At 40.2% G+C, this 18,970-nt stretch overlaps 1 protein-coding gene across 1 annotated transcript in view; it reads left to right on the top strand.

Annotated features, from left to right (window-relative positions):
• The first annotated feature begins 8,500 nt into the window (after nt 1-8,500).
• Nucleotides 8,501-18,970, top strand: part of gli1 (GLI family zinc finger 1) — a 48,043-nt gene continuing 37,573 nt past the window's right edge. Inside the window, exon 1 of the mRNA XM_029432268.1 lies at nt 8,501-8,787. The gene's annotated coding sequence lies outside the window, so the exon portion shown is untranslated. The remainder of the gene's footprint in view (nt 8,788-18,970) is intronic.

Below are 18,970 nucleotides of genomic sequence, written 5' to 3'. Positions count from 1 at the left end.
CTGCTGTTCTGATCTGTCTTGTAAAAATGCGATGTGACCTTTAAGGAGGGCGAGAAGTTTGTTCAATCAACAGAGGAAAATCTATTTCTGACAGAGCCGACACACTATTGCCCTGCAGGGTGTCCTTTTTGCTAAATGTCTGTGCTTTGAAGTTCCCAGAATCCTGTAAAAACAGCCATTGTTCACAGTAAACGAGAGAAGCATTGGGCTTGTTCAATGTTTGGAGCTGGTTGAGTGTCAAAGATGCTACTGTGTTATAGTAACCTGCTGTCAAGTAAGCTATTTTGTGGGACTGGAAATCTAGGTTTAAGACTAAAGGTGCAGTAACTCACTACAACAATACTTTTGCCTGATCAGAGAGGTCCAAACCTTCCAGCTTCCAATAGGCTGGTCAAATAAGTGGCTTTCTACAAGTGAGTAGATTGCAGATACTTCCCTACTTTTAAAAGAATGAGAACCCAACTTATCTCCAGCCTGAAAAACTGCATGATACTTGAACAATCCTTGGTAAGCCCTAAGCCTAAGGCAAGTCAGAGTTTCCGCCTGAGTCTCTTGTACAAACATGTATTTATCAGCAATATCATACACCAATATTGTGTACCTACCATCTAGAATACATTTCAGGTCAACAATAATCTTTTGTAGAACCCACATGACAACAATGGTTAACTATCTATTTGAATGTACTTCAAACGCAGCAGCTCTATGTCAACCGACTATGGCTGCTGTAATGTCAAGGTACAGTCACATTTAATCACTTTAATTGTATCACTGACTTTAACACTTTTGACTAGATGATGAGAACAACGGTAGCATATGAAAAGTGGGAAGATGTATAATGTGCTTCTTCCAATACAGATGGCGTTGCCGAGCATCCTTACCTGGCAGCGTGGGGCTGCACAACTAACATCTACTGTAATGAATTATTTCTGCCCAGACCATTGAAGCTTTTCCAATGATACAGACACCCCTACCAAAAAGTTGGAGTCAGTGACGAACATGATTCCTTGCTAGCTTCCCAACCGATTGTGCACCTGGCCAAGCTAGGCCCTGCCCTCCAGGACTAAAGTGCTGCAGCGGTCGGCAGATATTCTATACATTAGTTTTTGTCACTGTACAGACACGTCAACCTGCAATAACTGATTTTTTGGCCACTTGAAGGCAGTGAACACAACATTCACATATTATCACCAGCAGTTACAGAGCAACATTATCATTAATTTAGAGTCGTGTTTCTGGCCACCTGGTGAAGGTAAGTCCAATATTCACTCTATTCTAGCTCAGTTTTTGGGCTCTACCAAATACTGAGGGAAATATCTGTCTCTTTAGCTGCTACTCTGTTCACCAGCTAGTTGAAACTTATCTGCCATTTGGTGCTGAGCAGGTAGTGTACAGTGGGATTTTAGAGACTGCTGCAGCCAACATCAGCGCTGATGAGAGCAGTAGGAGTTAATAAAAACAGTTTAGTAAAGTTGCAGACAAGAAAACAAAAATAATTAGCTTAGAGTTGCTGTAAAGCATAGTAGAACTGAGGGTTACTGCGGAGTCATGTGATAACTCTCAGGGGGTTTGTCATGAGTATGTGCAAGTAGTCATGTGATCCATTGAAAATATAAAGATATTGGTTTTGGTATTCTGTGTACTGGAACCACAGTATAATGTAGCAAAGAGGATTAATACAAATGTCAGAAGTCAGGATATAGTAACCCTTAATGTATTTGAGTCATTGCAGGGTGATTAATCTGTTGAAAATGACCAAATTTACCAAATTACCACACTTAAATACTCCCTAATGTGATATCAGCATGTTTCTGGTTATTCTGATGAATGAAACTTTGTTTTTCTTCAGCAAATTTCAGTGGCCGAGCTGTGGCAGGGCAGGGGATGTGGGAGAGGTCTGCCAAAATATTTTTTTGGTACTGCCATCAGACGAGCATAGTCCAATTTTTCTTTTTTTAATCTGTGAAACTCTAATCAGTAACTCTAAAGAAAAAACAAAACAGCTGTTTATTTAGGAATGAAACTCTCCAAATAATCCCTGACCTTGAGATCTTCAGGTAGGTTTGAGACTCCTTCCATTCAACTCTTTAGTTTTTGAAGCCCAGTGTCTTTTAAAAAAACAAGTGGGTTCATAGGAAGTTCTTCAGTGAGGACAGGGGCTGCTGGGTTTAAAGAGTTCATGATCCAACAGGAGCTTTCATCAGCACAGCTCAGGGAATTACTGTCACAGCACTGTTCCACCTTAACCCTCACTCAGGTCTTACCACATACTTTCCTGTGGGGACCTAATTATGTCAAGGAAGACTAAACAGAATCCATCCAATCAGGTTATTGTATGCCAACTTCTAATGCGACAGCTTACAGATGTAACAGCCAAGACTTGCACAGTTTTTTGAGTGCATGCTGGATGAGGCTAAAGGAGTAAATGACTCAGTTTAACATTTACTTTAATACAGTGAGGCTGCTTTAGCCTGCATGACCTGATTATCACTATCAAATATAAGAATCAATAATAACAGGGTTTTTTCAGATTCTGATGTAAAAATCTAAACGATTATACTCGGTGTTATTAGTTATCTTTACCAAAGTTATAAAGTCATTTATTTACAATACATACAGTATGTGTCTATACACATATTTTCATTTAATATTATGAATGAATAGAGGATGTGTATTACACATTGTATATATCCTAAGTGATGATATCATCCTCTCTTTAATGGTGATTATTGGACATATGACAGCATTGTTTTCATGGTGTTTTGGTTTGCCTTGTTCTCAGGCTTGTGTGATGCTGCCCTCTGGTGGCTGAGGCTCGAAACAAAACAAAACAAAACAATCTTTACTTTTAAAGGATTTTTCCATTATTTTACACAGACAAATATGGCACACACATGACATGACATAAACTATTATATATTCATATCATGATATTATATAAATATATAATTTGTTCTCTTTATTTCACCCATACGCAACTGTGACTTCTAACTTTTTTGGCAACTTTAATTAAAATAGCAATCAAAATGCATAATTAACTTTTTTGAACAAACCATATCTAAATTTCTCTTAAAATTGAATTTAGTCTTTAATTCTTCAGTGCCCTTACTCAGCCCATCTCTTGCTTAAATTGCCTTACAGTGTAGTTTACATAATCCATTCAAAACAGTACAGTGAATTATAACGACTTGTGACTGGCTTGGCGTGTAGTACTACTACTATCCAGTGGCGGGCCGTGCATTTCACACCTAGGCCTTCTGTGATGTCCTACCCTACCTGAATTATTCCACCTCTTAATACCATCATTATGACGCCATGGCTCTAGAAACTATACATTTAGACAGAAACGCAGTATAACCGGGCGTTGCATCACCTTAACATAGTCAAGTACAACAGAGTTATATTAATATTTATGAAGCATTTAGTTGTAAATAGCAGGCATTCCCAGCAGTACAATGTGCAGTGCCTCTCGGAGGCTGTGAGCCGGGGGTACCGCTCGGAGTTAGTGATTTGATAGTGGCGGACAAACCCTTTTCCCGGCTGAGATAGCCTCGCTAGCATCGGGGTTGGCCGTTCTCTTCTCACGATATCTAGCTTTTCTTGAAAAGTTCGTCTTGAAAATGGCGTTGTAATTATATCTGCGACCAAATCGATCTCTTGTCCTCCTTCAGCCATTGTGGGATGAAAAAAAACAGCTTGTAGAAATCTAAATTAGCTCGTTCAAGTTCAGCTTGCTAGCTCTGCATAGCTCTGCCTCTCAATAGTGCGTATCCAATCTAAAGACGTGCACGTGCCGACGTTATCGTACACCTGCTAGCTGGCCCCGGTGTCGCCAACTCGAAATCTCATTGGTTAACGCCACAGTTTGGTTTCTGTTCACTTAAAGCTACAGGCGTCCGCACTGTTGATTCTGAAGGCCTAAGGGCAGATCTCTTGGACCCTGGCAACACATCATGGCTGAAATATGATTGGATAAAAGCTCTAACATAAAGGCCAGACCTTCAAATCTCCATCTGAGGCTGGAAGCAGCGCAACCAAGAGGAAAGCTATGAAATGAAGAGAATAGACTATGGGGAATAATTTAATACATATTTGTGGAAAGAATATATTAAAATTACATTTATATTCTGATGATGTTTAGGCCAGCAGAGAAGGCCTTGCTGGCCCTGACGGCCCACCACTGCTACTATCAGATAATGCTGTAAAATATTTAAAACCCACTCCATTTAAAACCTTAATTTCACAATCTCCATTGCTCAGTTGTTAACATCTTTTTTATTTGAAGTAGTTCTCCCTTTGTAATAAATGAAACCTTCCATCTTTACCCAAATACAAGAGAGATGTTCAAACCAGAGTAACCAATGAAAGGAGAACAGCCTTAGATGATAGAAGCAAGTATACATCTTTTATAATGGAAAGTCCCAACAATCTATGTGATTAAAACTCCAAAACATTAAACACATTGCAGAAGTTTAATAATAAAGATATATTCAATTCAATTAAAGGCAAAGAGATATTTGTAAGAGTAAATTGCAGTAAATAGGGGGAAACAAAGCCTTGGTTTGTTGTATGTATCACAGGATCTACTTGTAATCAAAAACATATGTTGTCTAATTTTAATTAGATCTAGAGTATTTCCAACAAAAGAAAAAGTTACGAACATTACATTATAAAAGAAAAAGGAAAAAGTTGAAGTATATTTTTCAATATGTTTGTCTATCATTGTAGAAGTATTGTCGTTTACATATCTTCTTATATTTCTGTGCCACTCTTACCTGTCCTGCAGTGGCTGAGGGTGTACACAGCATTCATGCAGAACTGCTCCTCCTCCTGCATTGCTCTTCTCTTGCACTCCAACTTTCCTCTCTTCAGTGAGGTGAAACCTAATGCAGGCGGAGATCACCCTTATATGTTGTACCTGCAGGGCTGTTTTCTATGGAGAAAACATATGCAAAGGGCCAGTCTGCAATGGGAAAACAAATCCTATGAAAGATTTTGTGGATTTTGCTGCACGGGGGAATGGTGTCCAGCTGCTTCGAGACTTAGTGACACTTGATTTCTCTTCCTCTCACTTAACGTGCATGATTCTCTGTATCCTCTAGTGGCCTTAAATATGTATATTTTAGAAGTTCAATCACTAATACTACCTAATGGCTTCGACTGATCAAGGACATTGAATGATTTTGAGTTAACATGCTCAGGCGAGGTTTTAAGAAATAAAGTGATGAAGCATCATCTCATTTACAGCTCTCAGCTCTCGTGTTCACTTCAACTGGACGGCATGGCCGAAAGCTTTTGCTTCTGCTTTCTCTAATCCCTCTAGTACTGTGAGCCCTCTACGAGCTTTGGAGGGGGACATCTGTAACATTACTTTTTCTCAAGGCTTCATTAAGACGTGCATTTGGTCCTTACATGTGTGTTTTCTTTGGAAACATAGCGTAGAAAAAAGCACCAATGAAGCATGACTTAAGTTGCAGTTTGATATTTGTTTCTGCTTTAGATTGCAGTTGGCCACATCCTTGTTCAGTACTTTCTGCAGCAATCAAAATGTATCAACAATAAATCCATTTGTTAAGTAACGCTGCCCTCAAACTACACTGTAACCCCATTTGCAGCAGGCAGCGTTTATTTTGTTTTGTTTATTATTTGGTAGTTTCTTATTTTTTTAAGCAAAAAAGTTTCGCTATGCCTTATTTTTTAAATGTAAACTGCTTTTTCTTTCACATAGGGGACTATATATTCTCATATATATATTATTACTTGAAAATACTCATTGGTAGTGTTTTTCCCAGTCCTTTCAGACAGCTGTCTCAGCAGCTCTTAAATGTATTTTAATCAAAATAATACTTGCGTATTGTGTCAATTTCATACGTTATACAAAATAATAATAATTCCAATGAATAAATGCCAACAATACATGTTTTACACAATCCAATAAAACCATTAGGCTCACTGGATTTGCTGCTTCACCTTTATTCACCTCCATTGATCATCTGGAGTGAAGCCTGTGTTGGATTCTCTCTGCCGTCAGATGAAGCATATGGCTCCAGCATCTGTCGGCCCGTTTACATCCAAGACTTCCCTACTTGGCTGCTGTAGCAGCAGTTATATTAGGACTAAAGCCCACAACTCTCATTCACAAAATCTGATGTAAACACTAGCCGTATGTTCTCAATGGACTCCTGCCTGGGTTCAGGTCACCAACTGTTCACGCTTTCATTGTTGCTTTAAAGTAAAAGTACTTTATGACTATAGATGTGTTATTTTTATGGTGACTGAAACTTATCATGGCTACTCAGCTTGTGCTACTGAACTCCTTTTATCACTACTGTTCAATAAATATACCAGGCTTCATAAGGCCAATTATACAAAAATATCCATTTTTCTTATTATAAGTAGATTAATTTACATTTATTTCAACATGTTTTACAATGTATGTCTAAGAATAACAGGTGTTGCAAAACTTGTTGTGCCTTGTATGCTTCATTATGTGGTCCACCTTGTGGTCTATGTGGGTATTAAATATACTCCTTTAACATGTCAGCTTCAAAAATACATATTCTTCTACTTAGTATTTGTGGTATGCCATGCAGATAATATAATAGATAAATGTGTACTTTCTATTTAAAAACAATGTCCCAATGAAAAATGTTGTGAAAGTCTGATTATCCTTAATAAAGACATACATTTAATTTGTTTGTGTATCTCAATATATATCTCAATATATATATATATATATATATATATATATATATATATATATATATATATATATATATATATAATATCTCAAAATCTCAACACTCAAACCGAACTATGTAACTGAATATCTAAATACAGGAAGTGTTATTTATAATATGGGTGAATCATAAATATAGAAATAGGACAAATATATACATTGTGCATTGTGTATATACACAAATATAGATATTTATCAAACATCCTTGAGGAACACAGTTATGGACTGCATGCTTAACATTATTTAGCCTAAATTATTTCATTTTCACAGCTGACTTTTACTCTCTGTATCCGTCACCTGACAGCATCAACATGCTGTATAACTAGTAAACATTGTATTGCAAATGGCAGATGCTGCAATAGTTGAACATCTTAAGCTGTATGTTAACCATGACTCCTCATTATGCATAATTGGATTAAGCACAAATGTATTAAAGAATATGCACCAGAACAACACTTTTCACTGAAATAGTGCAGGTGTTGGAACTATTTTTTGACACAGGGCCCCGTTATTGCAAATGCAAGACCTGCTTCCGTCGATATTATACTTCAATGGCGCATATTCTCTAAAATATTTGAAATTAATCAAATTATTGACAGTCAGAACATTAGGAACCTGGGAGTCTGGGACCCGTGGGTTTTTAGACTAGTGTCAGTGTTCATGAATCTGTGACTAATTAAATTCACATTTCTTAACAAGTGACTAACTATGGACCCACAATTGCATTATATTTTATTGTTAAATGTTATATATGATTAATAGTATTTATGTTGTATATCTGTGGCGTAATCCGTTTTGTTTGTACATATATTGCATGAATGTATGTTATCTAAATAAAACAGAAATAAAATGCTGGGGCTCTGTGGAAAGTAACTAAGGACGCTTGTAGTATTTCCATTTTCTGCTACATTGTGTTACTTTGCAGATTCAAATGAATAATACAAAATATAATCAACAAATAAATGATGATGTATTGTTATCGATTAAGATACAACTTAATTGTTCCCTTGGAATAAAATTAGCTCCACCTTTTACATTTAGTCATCAGTGATCAAAAATCCAATTACATAATATAATTAATTGGACCATTCTGCATGATGAGTGATTTTACTTTTGATTCTTTGAGTATAATTTGATGCTAGTACTCTTTGTATCCTTACTTAAGTACATCTCTGAATGCATGGGATTTATTTGTAACAGAGTATGGTATTCCTACTTTTACTAAAGCAGAGTATTTCTCCTCTCTCTGCCTGGAGTCCTGGTCCTGAGCTGCAGACTGAACTCCAGTCCAGGTTTTTGTGGTGGATTTTACTGACGAGGCGCAGCAATCTGCAGCATCCCCACACGTAGCCAGCCACACACGCTGTCCGAGGAGCTGCTATGAAGTTACCATTAAAGTAAACAAAAACATTTATAGATAGATTATCCCAATTACTAGATAGCAACGCACTTAATATAGACACAGCCATGTCCATACAAGTATTTTTTTTTAAAGTTATGCATGGTGTAATGTCTTTATATAACTTAACTATATTGCATATTGCATTTGTATTTTCTCACAAATAAAAATGGCGAGGAATTGAACATATAACAGCCCGAGTAAGCTGTAGTGCATGTTAACTTTGAGGGGAAAACTGAGGCAGCATGGTCCTTTTTTAAGAAAAACAAAAAGTGAACTTCCTGTTTCGGGGTGGTCCACAGACTGGAGAAAGGGAGGGGGGGGGGGAGAAGGGGGTGCGCATTCCCGCATTGGCTGTGCAACCAACTCCAGGGCGCTTTGAGGGACTCCATAGCCCGAACATGGGGTTCAATTCTGTCACCGTTTGCTTACAGTGACTCTGAAGTAAAACGCTATGGAGAAGCACGTCTGAAACAGGATAAAGTGTCGCTTTCTGTGAAGAATTCAGTCATCTCCATCCGACAGCGTCTTGCCAGAAAGTCGAGAGAAAGTCGAGAGAAGGGAGGCTTTTACTGGAAACTCAGACTTTCGCAGTCCTTGGACAAAAAGTCAAAAAGTTTCATGCTGAATGTTCCTGCATTAACCTGAGGTAAGCTGTGCTGATGATTCATATTCGCTTCTGAAATCACAGGCGACCATTAGCTAAATGGGAGTTTATTCGTAGTTGGAAATGTGTATTTAAATTATTCGGCACTATTAAAATCACTGTCGGACTTTATGAAGTGGGGAAAAACGTGCAGTTGTGTTATGTTTAGTACGTCCTCTCCTTTGGCTTTATCTCTTCAGGTGATTGTGCGTGACTTTTACGCTTTAAACGTTGACTTGCTATGCGCTCCAAACTTCAGTAATTGAGCTGCATAATATTTCTACTAGACGACCAAAATGTGTGATACGCCGAGTTTTGTGGATTAATTCCTCCTCATCGCAAAGTAGCGACTGTTCTTCCTTTTCTATCCATTTGTGGACATGTGAACAATATGCTGGCACGAACGAGTTTAGACATAAGAAATGTACACTTTCATACGTTGATCTCCCGGGGGAAGTGTTTCTTTTTAGTGCTCTGACTACAAGCACGGTTTTAAAATCATCTTGCACAGCCGAGGAGAACAGCTGTTTCTTGTAACCTGAAATACTTGAGGTGCCAATAACTTTTCCAAATGTGGATTTATGTCAGGACACCCACAAAACAACGCAATCACCGAGCTCTGTGTGAGGCTTCAGGCTGCAGACTGCTTCTAAAACACATGAAATAATGAGCTGGTTGAATCTGTTGCTGTATTATTGTTTCCTTTGGCTAATATAAACATGCATTGAAGCCTCCCATAATCCATCTCTAATCTGACATAGATTATTGAATCTAATCTAATTATCTCCATAAAAGGTGACTGTAGCTGCTAATGTGGGTAGATTAGGCTGCTGGTCTGCATGTAGTGGCCCTGGACTGAAGAGCGTCAACACTGGACTCAATAGCACAGCCAAACACTTATTTATTCCAAAGTGACAGTGAGAAGTGCTGAGCACACAAACTCACAGCCTCCTTAAACAGTATTTGCACAGACACACTCATAGGGAGTGTATTTGTAAGCCACAAAGGGTCTTTAGTAGATCTCCAAATACATGAGAGGAAAAGACAATGATTTATTTGGAATGGAAATTGGATTGTGGACTATTTACCAAATAATTGTATTATATATTGTTTTAATTGATTACACTGGACAAGAGGCAAAACAGTATGGTCAGATGTTATGATGCGGAATCTAACTTAAGTTACCATGTGTTGAGAACAGCCTCGTGTGAGCATCTCGGACATTATTGTTTGATAACAGGAAATCAGAAAATATAAATCAAGCAAACCAGCACGGATGCAGCTCTTTACAGAGAAGCACTCGGGCCCTTCTCAAGGTTGAGCCGGGGGAAGAGTTTTCGAGGGAGGAAAGTGCACTTGTCCTTTGGCCATGTGTGAAAAGCTCTGCAGGGGAGCTTCCTCACCCTCCCTGGTCTTTATCAAGTGTGCTAAGGCCAAAAGGCTCCTTAATGGGAATGCTCTTAAACAAATAGACCATACAGGAAGACTTCTATCCAGTCACAGGAGAGGACTGGTGGGGTTTATCGCAACCATATCAGAGCACTGATAAGTCTCTATCAGGTTGAATACAATTGAATTTAGTGGGATGAATTCCTTTTCCCATTAGGTCAGTATAAACGAAGGTAGGCGGAGGATTGTATGTTTAATCTGTACGCTGAAGCAACGTTTAAAGCAGAGGCGATACGAGCGATTACAGTTGTTCCTTTAGAAGACGTGCAAGAGCAAAATCTGCAATGTAAAATATCTAAACCTTAACCCCTCGTAGCTCTCTCTGGCATTAATGCTGCTGTTTAATTGTTGTGTGTTGGCCGCCAGTTATGTGACACACTGGTACTCAGTAGGCAGGCAGCAACAAGTGGTGTTTTTTTGTCTAGATTCCATTTTGGTCCGCTCAGCAAGAAACATGTGTCACGTGATGCCTGCAATCCCCCCCCTCACCAAATCTCCTCTTCCCCAACACCCTCCCACCTTCCAGTGAGAGGGAGGTGGGGGGGGGGGGGGGGGGGGGGGGGGAAGAGAGGGGGAGAAAGACCACCCTCACTGGGATCACAGCCCCTCAATCAGACCCTTTCACACCCTGTGAACCTGAAACAATCGGGGTTTAATAGCAGCTGTCTGTCTGTGCCGGCCCTGGTTAAAACCATGTAGGCTCACAGCGCGGAGCTGATCGGCTTCGGCCACTGAGAGAACAGAGTAGACAGGCCTGGGGATGCTCCAAAGGACACATAAGCAAAGACACACTCTGTCTTTATCCCCCTGCTAGTCTTTTCTCTCCTCATCTTCTTGTTTTCCTCCCCATACTTCAAGGCTCAAGAAGAGACGGTCCGCTCCCTCGTGTCAGGGTCTGGTATTTGAAGGTTATTTTGGTTCATCGGATTGAGTTTGGGTTGTTTTCAAACTGCTGCAAGGCTTTATTCACGTTGTGTGTCGTCATTCATGGACGTTGTTCATTGAGACCAGAGTGAATTGATTGTGGTCGTGGGTTGTTGTTTATTGCCAAAGTTTATCCCATGGGAGCCAGTGATCTGTATTCATTGTTGCAAATATGTGCACTAGGTTAGATTGTACTAATGGTTTCACTGAGAGTCCTTCTTCCTGGAAATATAACGCATCAAATGATGCTGAAATGAGAATGAATGACACCAGAGGGCAAAGGCATTAGACACTTTAAACAGCTCTACTCGCATTAGCCACAGGGCACACATAATAGAAAGGAAAAATGTTGCAGTCATGGGAAATATTCTGAAAAGCATTGTTCATGGTCACTTAGAGCTTTCCCGCCGATTTAGAAAGCATATCAGACAAATTGATCTGCAGAGAAAATCAGTCAAAGCAGTAGACAAATGAGGTCGGCTGTATTAGGTGTAATTATTTTTAATAGATGGATGATGGGAGGTGTTGACTGGACATTCCCTGCTAATGTTGGTTATTCTGTATAATAGGGAACCAATAACTTTCCAGGGAACAGTGATGTTGGAGGATTCTGCAAAAATCCTAAATAACATCTAGCAGAAGATTGCTTACAGCAAATAAACGATGGTTAAAGTTTAATTAGGCAAAGGCAACTAAGACACTTGGTTAATGTTATGGAGAGATGCAAAACTCATACAGAAATATTCTGTGACTGATGATCTACCTTCCCATCCACCACCCCTCCTCAACCCTGTCTCCCAAAACATTATGTTAATAAACTACCAATTAGTAACAGCAACTAACATAATCAGATTACATTTTATATATCTGCAAGTTGTTTACTAGCAATGATTTAATTTGTTTTGCCGACAATAAACAGTAACATGTTATCAGTACCATATCCACGCTCAGGACATGATGAAACCTTTTTACCTAAGTTTTTTCTAAAAATGTATTTGCCAATTTAGTAGTGTACAAACGTATTTTGTTGGAGACAGGGTTGCTGATCTACACACCACTACTTTCCTCCTTGGTACATAAAGGTCCCACTACTTCCTGCACCGGCACCTAACTTCACCATTGGATGTAGATCTTTAGATCTGCACAATCATTCAACATGAACATATTTCCTATGGGATACTTGGCCGCCATTGAGGTTGGAATCACAACACGCGATGAAACAATAAAGGAACAACCCAACATGTCCCTGTTCGTGTCCTGATCCTTTAAAAAAAACTAATCTTGGACCGACTAACCAGTCGTCCGGGTCCCTAATGTGGGAACACTCTGGTTTAACTCGCTGCTCTAATGCCTTAATGCTAGACATGAAAGGTCACATGTGGCGCAGCAGGCAGCATTAAGAATGATGTTGGTTGAATCTTACAGTAAATGCAGTGTTTTTGCGTGTGCCTGAGGGATTATGTGTGTGTGTGTGTGTTGTATAGATTTAAGCTTTGCTGCTGACAGTAAAAGGCGGAGTCGTTCCCTTCCCCATCGTCCCTCCTCCTGCTTTGAATGAGGGTGGCTGTTTTTGATAAATTTGTGTGTGTGTGTGTGTGTGTGTGTGTGTGTGTGTGTGTGTGTGTGTGTGTGTGTGTGTGTGTGTGTGTGTGTGTGTGTGTGTGTGTGTGTGTGTGTGTGTGTGTGTGTGTGTGTGTGTGTGTGTGTGTGTGTGTGTGTGTGTGTGTGTGTGTGTGTGTGTGTGTGTGTGTGTGTGTGTGTGTGTGTGTGTGTAAAAGCAGTAAGGCATGCTGTTAACTATCAGCTCACGTGGTTGATATTAGAAATCAAACTAGTGCTAATGGGATCCAGGTGATATTGTGAATTGCTCTCACATGCACCACCAACAACCCACACAGATACTTACTCATTTCTCACTGTTACTTTAGCTCGGTTTGTAACAATGAGCTTGCGGTTGGGGTTTTCTTTGAGGGATGGTGGTCGGCTGTGGATGACAGAGGCGAAACATTAGCAACGTCTGTGGAGGAGGCAGAGAAGAAGAAAAAAGATCCTGTGATTTTGTTTCTTCTTCATTTGTTTGATAAAAGTGAATCAAACTGCTGCAGGTCTGAACTGTGAGTGAAAACTGGATGGGTTTGTTGTTGTGTGTTCATTCATGCAGAGCATTTTTTTTTTATTCTTGCAAGGGTTTGTATCTGTATGTGTGAGTGTCTTTGGCCACGTGTGTGTTTCAATGTGTGTGTTCTCTGCCGCTGATGACTCACAATGCGATGTCCTGTCGGCAGACAGAAAGCGAGGAGGGGGCGGTGTTTGTTATTTCACCATGTTGCCATAGCCACGGTGCATTCGGGTGCTACCATCAGACACTCACCCTCCTCACTGCCTGCGTCTCTGACGTCCACCAATAAGACCAGTGTTTCCCTTGTGCTGCCAGGAGGGTCATCTTAAAGAGTTTTAATGTGCTTTTTCAATTCAACACAAATCTAAACGCATTTTTGCTCCGGATTCATTTTTGTTTCCTTTTTTCTTTCTTCCCTCTCCAACAAAACTGCAATCCCTCATTTGAACTTTAAGTAGAGAGGTGTAGATTACTACTCTTTAGCAGTGTATATGCAAGTCACTAAATATCCCAGCGTTTTATGTGATAAGCTATTACATTTTACTGCTGGAATAATTATTTCCGACTTCCACAAAGCGAGAGAGCGAGAGATAGAGAGAGGGAGAGGATCAGCCGAGAGAGTGCAGAGGCATATCCATGTTGGGTGTGTTTTGTGACGAGCCTTATGAACAACAACTCTGTTATCGGAGATGAGATAAGATCAGAAGATCCTTGGCTCGATAGATGTTCTTGAGCAACCCGCAATTCCACATAACTCAACTTAATGTCCACCGCAAGAATCTAAACAATAATCTATAAAGCAGAGCGGATATTTATGATCACTCATGCAGTGGTGTGCGGCATGTTGCACGTTTAGATGTTCGGTAGATGCAGCTGCATATGAGGGCTTCTTGATATTTAATTTATTTATTATTATGTGACACAGTGAGTGCTTGTTAGGGCTGATTATTATTTTTAAATGTTTGATATCAGAGCCTATACGTGAGTTTCAGTCCTTATGAAATATAAACACGTTTTACCCTTTGGTTCATTTAATAAGTGTGACGCAATTCATCCGTGTTAAAAATATAGAACTTTGCATGAACACAAAATATAGTTCGATTTTAGTTCTTTTAGATCAGGAAAATACCGCTCGGTCAAAGAAAACGTAAACGAGACGAAACATTTGCCAAGGATTCAATTTAAACTTCGATATTTGACAATTGTCCGCACTCGATGTTAAGGACATTGAGTCTAGTTTAGGGTACTAGAGGAGACTGGGTGGTAGGTTAACTGCTGCTCAGTGATCATGCAAAGAATATATCCTGCAATCCCAAAACATCCCAGATAAAAAGTGCGAGAAAGCGCTTTGTCAGCTGTGTGAACTTTGAAAGATTAGTATTCAAAGCTATTTTAGATTTTGAAAAGTGAGTAAATTAAGATCAAGTGTGTTTAGCCTAAACGGCACCCACATGTATACATCTTTAAGTACAATGAAGGACATCTCGATCTGTTCCCGGTTTATAGATTTACAATAACTAAAGTTTTAACAATGGATGACCCAAACCACATTGCTTCGTACTGCATGTTTATGAGAAAGGAAATGGCATCGTCAGCCTTCTAAAACCACAAAAAAAGATCTTTGTGTGTTTTCTCCTCTTTTTGTTTCCAGTTCTGTATAAATCACCTCATTCTCTCTGTCTCTCTCTCTCTGTCTCTCTCTGTCTCTCTCTGTCTCTCTCTGTCTCTCTCTGTCTCTCTCTGTCTGTCTCTGTCTCTGTCTGTCTGTCTGTCTCTGTCTCTGTCTCTGTTTCTCTCTCTCCTCCTCTCCCTCTCTCTCCTCCTCTGCTGCTCGGCCTCTTGCGTCTTTTTCTATTCCTGTTTCCCTGCTCTGTAAGTAAGTGACAGTTGTAAGAAAGTGGCTTGCTGATGCCACGTTAACCAGATCAGATGCCATAACAGGAAGTCAGTCCATATGCATGGACGTAGCACAGTGACACGCACATGACTTACCACTGCAAGCCAAATGCAGGCTGATCTGTCACTGATACAGTGACATGAATCTGCTGTGGGTCAAAGGTAACTACGCCCTCAGCTTCATATTTACTACAACAGATTTGACATGACAGCGCTTTGATCAGACTTCGCGTGGAAAGTCGCAGACTCTCACTGATGACTCAGAGAAAACTCTACACCTTCATTTTGATTCACAAGTGACATCTGTTGATTGTTTTTGTAGCAGAAACGATGATAAATCCTCCGTCAAAGAGGAGCATCTGCGACCAAACCAAACTCCTTTAGGCTGAGGAGCTCAGCAGTGCGTAATTAACAAAAGTGCTGTGGTGTACTTGTTTTGTTGGTTTTGCGATATCCTAAACTGAAGTGAACTGACGGGATGTTTTTTTCTGTAGCATCAAATATTGTTTACAGTTATGTTCTCAGTGGTGCGGTGCCATAAAACGTAAATGGAAACTAGCAGTATAACTTTTTTGCTGAAGCTGTTATCGAGAAAATAATTCCCTCCATGAAACGATAAACAGCGAAGGTTGTGAGATGTAATTAACTTTGTTTCAACAAAGCTTCGCCGACGTCTCCTTTACAGTAGAGACGAAGTAGAATCCCTCATGAAGATCGTACAGTAACACCGAAAAATACAGTTCCAGTGCATTTGCTGCATATTTGCAAACTTAAGACTTTAGAAAAATAATATTTTTGGCACACGTTGAGAAAGAGCTTTCCATTTTCATTAACAGTGGAATTCGTTGGAAAGGAAAGAAGGGCAGAAGAGAGTAAAGGGTGAACGAGAGAAAAATTTCATAGTGAGTGTGGAGGAGGGAGAGAGAGAGAGAGAGAGAGAGAGAGAGATGCAGATTGTCTTAAATCCGCAGCGAGTCAGGCTCTCAAATTTATGCCCATGGGCTGCTTCTTGGGTGGGCTGCAGGGAGGGCGGTGCGCTAGCTGGAGCAGGGGAAAGTTGCCGACTCCAGACTGCTCGCCTTGCTCTGAAGCTTGGCTTTTCCTGCTGGAACACATTTACAACTCAACCGTCCTGACTGGCTGACTGACTGCCTGGCTGCCTGGCCCTGCCCTGCCCTGCCTGACTTAACTGCACTGACTTTTTCTGTTGCTTATTGAGCAACAATCGTTTTTAATGTTTTAGATGTTTTATCTATTTTTAATGACACCTTTCTTGTTTTTAGCCCTGGAAATGTTGCTGGAAGCTACAACATAACTGTTGCGAGCACAGAGAAGGTTTTTTTATAAATGAGATAATTAGTTTAAAGAAATTTGAGGCGGAAACTGATTTCCTCATACAAGTAGTTTGTACTCCAGAAATAATTTACGTCTCTACACAAGAACTTGGATCAGATAAGACATGATTCTGTCTCTCAAGCCAGCAATAACTGTTTGTTTTGCTGAGCATGAGAAAGATCCGGGCCCACATCTCGCCTTCGAATAGATTCTGTGATGTTTAGGATGAAGGAGAGTAACTCGCTCAGCTTAACATTACATATAATAAACTGTAAAAAGAATCCTGTGGTAAAAATGCATTTCTAACTTGAAATGTAACAGATTGTCTAATGAAACCGCTTGTTGCCTTAAACAATACAAACCAGTTGGAGTTCTTCCTCACGTTGTGTTGTACTCGAACACTGAAAGGCCTGTTCAGTGCCGAGTTTCTCTAACTTTTGGAAACAGGGAGGTTTTCGCTGCCTCTCAGTAACAGTGCAGGACTGAATACACAGCGAGGGGATGACATCAGCAGCATGTAAATCAGCCTCGCTGATCCAAACTTCAAATCTAGAGGCTGGTTGGTCGGGGTTCACCACAATAATACACACACACACACACACACACACACACACACACATATAATATATATATCTTAATATAAATATATGAGATAATATATCCTATCATTTTTGTCAAGGCTTTAATCACTAAATTGTCTTTTTAAAAACACAAAGTCTAACAAACATTATCCTTCAAGTTAAAACTCTACTTTAGAAAAAGAGGGGTGTATTTCTTCCTCCCGGCCGTCTTGGTTCAATCCAGCCTGTGTGTCTGGCTGCTTTGTGAGCTAATTCGCTCTGAAGGTATTACGGTTATTGGAAGGCTTGTAAACCATTAAGTCTTTATTTACAAGAGAAAGAAAAGAGGGCCTGGGTAACTGCGTGGGTGCGAGCTAGGTCTTGGTATGGGCGCTGACCCCACTGTAAGTGATTAGAACAACTGCATTTCTCGGGCAGCAGGACATCTGGTCCTATTTGCAGCAGACTGCAGACCACTCCTCAATTACATAATTGTGCCCATTAATTACATGGGGAGGGCCTTCATTTCCTGGTAGCCAATAACTAACAAAAAAAGAGCCAGTAAAGAAGGACTGTAAGACACACATGATTATAGCGTGTGTGGTGAAACATGAAACATGGCCTCCCATGTGTAAGAGCAGCCCAAGGTTAAAAAGCCACATGGTATATGCAGCGTTATGCTGACAAGAGTGTGTGAACATCCTAGAAGCTTGTGGAAAACTTCATCTTATACGTAAAGTAGGAGTGACATGGCAACACAGCTGTTAGTTAAACACTTGCTCTTGATGTTAAAACATATTGTTGTTTCTTCAGCATCAGTAGCCTCTGTTGTTGGCCACACACAAAGCTCCCTGCAGGTCATTTCTCTGGGAGAAGACCCGGAGCACCGGCTCACCTACATGTTGTGACTGGATGGACGCAGGTGTGATGGCTGTGGTGGGTTTCACACTGTGACTGTGCTACTGAGGAGAGCCTCTGTGTGAGTGGAATGGTTATGGTTACCTTAAAGTGATTGGAGAGAACGTAAAGACTGGTTTAAAAGTGATCCATGACCCTAAAATGTTACATGTACAAATCTCAGTTTTGAATTTTGCTAAATTCAATTTCCTTAAAGGACTTGATGTATTGGTTCCTCCTGTCCAAATTGGCTGTTAAGAGATTCTTGTTCTAAAGCTTTTTAAATGTACTGTAGGTAATGGGGACACAATTCTTAACAATTATTTTCACTATAGATTAATTATTAATCACCTCCACGGTGACCTCTTCAAATGTCTTGTTTTGTGTGACCCAAAGATATTCAGTTTACTGTCATGTACATGACAAAGAAAAGTATCAAACACTAAAGCGATTTTCCAATTATCAAAATTGTTGCACATTAATTGTCAGCTAATCGAATAATTGACTAATTCTTGCAGCTCTAAACAATATTGAACCTGCTTTTGGGCTGAGGGTGCAACACCGTGTCAGTTCTGTGGTTCCCATGCTGTGAACTGACCTGCTGCTGCACTCGGCATGAAACAAATGTTGGAATGACAATGCGACTGTCGCAGCTGTTGTTTTTTCAGGTCCAGAGCTGTTGTCCTCTCCTCCTCCTCCTCCTCCTCCTGTACTTCTTTCTTCTGATGCTCCTCTTGTCATCATCCTTGTCCTCATGCCAGGGGGTGTGGCGCGGGATTAGCTTGTAGGATAGGAGCTCACACCTGCTAGCAGAAGTTTGAGGAGAGCGTGGGATAACGGAAGAGTAACTGGTGGGGGTGAGATACTGTCTTTCTGTGAGCGTCGGGGAGAGACAGAGAGAGGGCAGCGTACAGTGAAAGGAAGAGGCTGTGAGAGTGAGTCTCTTGGTCTTTGGACTGCGGGGAGGATCGAGGTACCATGCTGGGCATTTATGCCGGGGCTTATT

Source organism: Cottoperca gobio, chromosome 5 (genome assembly GCF_900634415.1).
Source record: "Cottoperca gobio chromosome 5, fCotGob3.1, whole genome shotgun sequence".
Lineage (NCBI taxonomy): Eukaryota > Metazoa > Chordata > Actinopteri > Perciformes > Bovichtidae > Cottoperca > Cottoperca gobio.
Note: the sequence above shows the minus strand (reverse complement) of the source record. Positions and strands in the feature narration are given on the sequence as shown.